This window comes from Physeter macrocephalus, chromosome 11 (assembly GCF_002837175.3).
Source record: "Physeter macrocephalus isolate SW-GA chromosome 11, ASM283717v5, whole genome shotgun sequence".
Classification (NCBI taxonomy): Eukaryota; Metazoa; Chordata; class Mammalia; order Artiodactyla; family Physeteridae; genus Physeter; species Physeter macrocephalus.
In genome coordinates, this window is record NC_041224.1 from 88,439,703 (window position 1) to 88,446,283 (window position 6,581).

General features: G+C 37.0%; 1 pseudogene; it reads left to right on the forward strand.

Moving 5' to 3' along the window:
- Positions 1-277: 277 nt before the first annotated feature.
- Positions 278-377, forward strand: LOC112063532 (uncharacterized; annotated as a pseudogene).
- Positions 378-6,581: the final 6,204 nt, after the last annotated feature.

Here is a 6,581-nt window from a genome sequence, read left to right on the forward strand (position 1 = left end):
TCGCCACAACTAGAGAAAGCCCTTGTGCAGCAATGAAGACCCAACACAGCCAAAAATAATTTTTTTTAAAAAAGGTAAGTGTACAAAGGGGAGAAAAATCAGATTGACATAAGAATTTTCACTTGTCGTATAGTACCTAGGAGACAACAAAGCAATATTGTTAAGTGAAAAGGGGGAGCTTGAACCCAGCTATTTAATGGCTTTCTCAGAAAGTTCACAATTTTCTTGGAAAATATTAAGGATAAACTCAAGCAAAAAGAAAAATAGAATCTAATTCTTGCTTCAGCAGCACATATACTAGAATTGGAATGATACAGAGATTAGCATAGCTCCTGCACAAGAATTACACACAAATTTGTGAAGTGTTCCATATTTTTCCCCTCAGACCCCAGCCATGCCCTCAACCATGGCAGAGATTGCTGTTGCTCCTAGAAGAAGCCCAGCTCCCTCAGGGCTCCTGCTCCAGCCCCTTGGGCCCTGGACTTGCCCCCCTGATGGCAGCAACCACCACTGAACCAGGAGAAGCCCTAGCTTGCAACTGACTCTAGCCCCTCCAACCCCAGCCCTACTTCCCACCAAGGAGGCAGCTGCCGATGCACCCCAGGAGAAGACATGGCCCCTGTTCACTTCATGTCCCGCTCTCCCACTAAAGCCACTGGCCACACACAAACTGCATAGGGATGTTCCCATACACCATGAAGACTGGGATAGGTAACGTTCACTTAATTTCATAGAGACAGAGAAAATCAAACAAAATGAGAAGACAGGAATATGTTCCAAACAAAAGAGCAAAATAAAACCTCAAGGGGGGAAGAACCCTAATAAAATGAAGATAAGTAATTTATCTGATAAAGAGTATAAAGAAATGGTCATAAAGATGCTCATTGAACTTGGGAGAGAAATGGAGGAACTCAGAGTTTCAACAAAGACAGAACATATAAGAAAGAACCAATCAGAGCTGAAGAATACAATAACTGAAATGAAAACTATACACTGGAAGGAATTAATAGCAAATTAGGTGACACAGAAAAACGTACAAGTGACCTGGAAGTTAGAATAATGGAAATCACCCAATCAGAACAGCCAAAAAAAAAAAAATTGTTTTTTTCATGATAGTTAAAGTGACTTCTAGGACAACATAAAGTGTACTAAGGGTCACATTATAGGGATCCCAGAAGGAGAAGTGAGAGAGAGAAAGGGGCAGAAAATGTATTTGATGAAATTATGGCTGAAAACTTCCCTAACCCAAAGAGAGAAACAGATACCCAGGTCCAGTAAGCACAGAAAGTCCCAAGCAAGATGAACCCAAGGAGAGACCAAGACATACCATAATTAAAACAGCAGAAATTAGAGAGAATTTTAAAGGCAGCAAGAAAAAACAAAGAGGTACATCCAGGGCATCCCCCATAAGGCTATCTGCTGATTTTTCAGCAGAAACTTAGCAGGCCAGAAGGGAGTGGCATTATATATTTAAAGTGATGAAAGGAAATAACCTATAACCTCAGATACTCTACCCAGCAAGGTTATCATTCAGAATTGAAGGAGAGATAGTATGCCTGACAACAAAAACAAAGAGTTCATCACCACTAAACTGGCCTTATAAGAAATGTTAAAGGGTCTTCTTTAAGTGAAAGGAAAAGGCTATAACAAGAAATAAAATATATGAAAGAGAAAATCTCAGTGGCAAATACAAATAACAGTAAAGGCAGTGGATCAACCACTGAAATAAGCTAACATGAAGATTAAAAGACAAAATTGTAAAATCAGCTGTAACTACAATAAACAGTAAAGGGATAGACATAAAGATGTAAAATATGACATCAAAAACAAAACATGGTGGAGTGAAAAATGGGGATCTTTTAAAATGTATTGAACTGAAATGACTATCAGTTTAAAACAAGTAGATATAGGTCGATATATATGAACTTCATGGTAACCACAAATCAAAAACCTAAAATATATATGCAAAAATTAAAGAGAGGAACCCAAACATAACACTAAATAAAATCATTAAACAACAAAGAAGAGACTAAGAGAACAGAAAAGAACTACAAAAACAACCAGAAAACAGGTAACAAAATGGCAATATGTACCTACCTATCAATAATCACTTTAAATGTAAGTGGACAAAATGCTCCAAAATACATAGGGTGGCTGATTGGATTTAAAAAAACCAAACAAGACCCATCTGTATGCTGCCTACAAGAAGCTCACTTCAGAGCTGAAAACAGAGACTGAAAATGAAGGGATGGAAGATGTTCCATGCAAATGGAAACAAATAAAGCTGGGGTAGCAGTACTCATCAGACAAGGTAGAATTTAAAACAAAGTCTATAATAAAAGACAAAGAAGGGCATTATATAATGATAAAGGGGTCAATCCAAAAGAGGCTATAAATTCGTAAATGTGCGCCTATCTGCACTTAATATAGGAGCATCTAAATACATAAAGCAAATATTAACAGACATAAAGAGAGAAATTGACAGTAATACAATAATAGTAGAGCACTTTACCACCTGACTTACATCAGTGGATAGATCATCCAGACAAAAAGTCAATAAGGAAACATTGGCCTTAAATGACATGTTAGAACAGGTGAACTTAACAGATATGTACAAGATATTCCACCCCAAAAAAGCAGAATACACATTCTTTTTAAGTACACATGGAACTTTCTCCAGAGTAGATCACATGGTAGGCCATAAAACAATTATCAATAAATTTAAGAAGATTGAAATTATATTAAGCTTCTTTTTGACCACAACAGGATAAAACTAGAAATCAATTACAAGAAGAAGAATGGGAAAACAAACATATGGAGACCTAACAACTTGCTACTAACAAAACCTCCAATGGGGTCAATGAAGAAACTGAAGAGGAAAACAAAATATCTTGAGACAAATGAAAATAAAAACACAACTTTCCAAAATCTATGGGAAGCAGCAAAAGCAGTTCTAAGAGGGAAGTTTATAGCAATACAGGCCTAACTCAAGAAATAAGCAAAATCGATAAACCTTTAGCCAGACTCATTAAGAAAAATGAGAGAGGGCCCAAATAAACAAAATTAGAAATGAAAGAGAAGTTACAATCAATATCACAGATAAGATATACAATCAAGAGAATACTTCAAATAGTTGTACAACAACAGACATTTGCAGGACAGACCCATGTTTTTCGGGTTCTTCCCATGACAAAGTGTGAGTGGTCTCTGTGGGCATTACTGGCCTCTGTCGGAACACTTGCAGTCTACCCACGTGTGTTAGAATTCTATTCCCACACGTCTTTACAGGCTGTTCCCACTGAAAGTCCGCTAAGACTTGCCTACAATTGCTGACAGCTTCATCCCACCCCAACACTTGTACACTCACTCTCAGGCTAAAAAGCCGTATTAGTTAGTTTCTGGTGCAGTTTTAGTGAACTTAAAGCCATCTGAGAAAAGAGACCAAAAAAAAAAGAAGTAATCCATCAAAATCAGAAGCAGAAAATAACAGGGAGAGCCTGATTCCTTTCTTCTTCTCTTCCTTCGTTCTTTCACACTTTAGTCTAAAAGCCATAGTTGAGACAAATCTAGTTAGGCCTCGTATTGTTGCAGGGCAGCAGTGTCTTGACGTGGGGTGTCAGAGAAGCAGGGTAAGTATGGTGTCTGTGTGTAGTGTAATAGGGTGGGGATCAGGGGTGGCAGCAACAGGAGATAATTTACATGCATAGGGGTTGATCAAATAAGGAAACATATTGAGAGTAATGGGGGGCTGTGACACTGTAATAGTGTGAGTATACCTAGCTCCCAGATCTTCTAAATACTGTTCTCCTCTAACAGGAACCAGGGCTCTTTGAGAAATGGCTGACTTCAGGACTGGGACAGGGACAATACAAGGTAAGTGTGGAAGACCTTGCTGTACCAAAAAGTAAGGAAGTGCCCAAAGAATTATGGGGACATGTCAAACGGGTACAGAAAACATCTTGAAGGGCCTCCTGCTGGCTAATCTTGAGACGATTTATACATCAGAAATAAATGATAATAATAACAGATTCTAATCCAGTGAATACAACAGAAATTCATGAGTCCACCATGATTAATTTTTTAAAAAAACAAATGAGGAAAAGAGAAAACTTCTCTTTATAGTAGAGGATCAGCTAATGAATGTAATTGGAATAACAGCATTAGGAAATCACCACTTGGCAACCACCATAGTGATAATTAATCCAGCCAAGCAACATTGATTGTGTGAAAGTTTGATGAAGAATGGACCATTTACACTGTCTGTAAGTCCTCCCCACAAAATACTGATTACAAAAAGGAAAAGTAACTACATTGGAGAAAGCTGGAAGGCCTCACTTTATCTGAGTGATTGGAGGTAACATTGCCAGTGCTGGGACAGATCAAAATTGTGTTGCACCTAATATGATGCAGTAAGAACACAGCATCACTTCTGTGACATTTGTATTACAAATGCATGAAGTGAATCTGATCGTGAGGAAACATCAGACAAACCCAAATTAAGGGGTATTCTTCAAAATAACTGGCCAGTAATCTTCAAAAGGGTCAAGTTCTTTAAAGTCAAGTAGATATATAAGAACTGTTTCAGGTTAAAGGATCCTAAAGAGACGTGATAACAAAATGCAATATGTGATCCCAGCTAAGCCATGCCCAGACTCTGACCTAGAGAAACTGAGATAATATTGTAAATGGGTGTTGTTTTAAACCACTAAGTTTTTGGTAATTTGTTACACAGCATAGAACACTAATCCATGGGTCATCTTAGTCATGCACATAGATACAAAAATCTTGAACAAAAGATTAGCAAATAGAATCCAGCAATTCATGAAAATGATGCTACATCACAAGTAAGATAGGTTTCTCCGAGAAATAGAATATGGGTTTAATATGTGACCATCATCAATAATTAACCATGATAACAGAATAAAGAAGATAGAATCTCATGATTACCTCAAAATATACAGAAAAACCTGATCACATTCACAATCTATTCATGATTACAACTCTCAAAAAAAAAAAACTATGCCTTTAGTAAGCATCACACTTAATGGTGAATTATACAAAGCTTTTCCTCAGTTCAGGAATGAGCTATGGATACCTACTATCCCACTTGTATTCAATGTTTTACTAGAGGTGCTAGCTAGTTCAAAAGATAAAAAATAAAAGCCATAAGAATTGGAAAGGAAATAATCCAAAGAACCTAAATAAAAATTAGACTTAAGTTTATAAAGGTTCCTGGATACAAGATAACATATGAATATGAATTGTATTTTTACCTTCCAGCATCAAATTAAAATGAAATTTTAGCAAGACTATATTGATTAGGAGAAACTGAAGGTCTTGGGAGAACTTCACTGACAAAAGGAGCAGGATGATAGGATTCACGTCCTCCAGAATCACCACTGTGGTGACTTCAAGAAACTCCTCTGTAAATAGGCTGCAAAGATCAAATAGCTGCAAGAGTTATCACCTCTAGTTGCCAGGATCCCTTATCCTGGTGTCAAAAAGTGATTATTCTTAATGTCTTTGTGTAGCCTGAGTATAAGTATATAAATTTAAATGTATATATATAACCATTTGGACATACTATAGGCAAACTCTTAAGCACCTTGCTTTTTGACTTACCAGTACTGTATCTTGGAGATAAATCCAAATTACAAATATGTCTACTACATTCTCATTTTTTTAACTTTTTAGTTTGAGATAATTTCAAACTTACAGAAGGATTTCAGGAAGAGGATAAAGAACTCCAGTATACCCTCACTCGGATTCACCAGTTGCAGACATTTGGGCTGCATTTGCTTCGTATTTGCTTTATCACTCCCCCTTCTCTCCATGTATGTCTGTGTTTGTGTGTGTTTTCCTGATCCATTTGAAAGTAGGTTGCATAAATCATGCCCCTTTATCCCCAAATCCTTCAGTGTGTATTTCTTAAAAACAAGGACATTATCTTTAATAAACAGAATACAGTTTTATAAAATTCAGATATAAAACTATTCTTATATAATCCATATTCAGATTTCATCAGTTGTCCCAATAATGTCCTTTTATACTATTTTTTTTCCTGACCAAGGATCCCACCCAGGATTGAGTATTTGTCTTGCTTCTCTAGTTTCTTTTTAATCTGAAATCGTTCTCAGCCTTCTTTCTTTCCTGACATTGACAATTTTGAAGAGTTTTTTCTTTTTGTTACCTCATTCATTTTACTAGATGTAGAGTTGAGAAAAGGTGAATTGAATTGGCCCTAATGGCTCTTTCTTTACCTACTCTCTACAGATTCTAAGTTAGCTCAGAGGAAGAACATGTTGGTATTAGCTCCGGAACTCCATAGCCTCCCCCTTTCTAACAAGGCCACTTCCTCTACCGGGTTGCTATCACTGCTATTGGTTGCATGTGTCCTCTGACCCCTTTTCATCTAGACAGAGCATTGGGTAGGGGTTCTTTGCAGGGGTTGGGGGGTCCCTCTCTGTTGAAGTGCTTTCTTTTTTTTTTTTTAACATCTTTATTAGAGTATAATTGCTTTACGATGGTGTGTTAGTTTCTGCTGTATAACAAAGTGAATCAGCTATACGTACACATATATC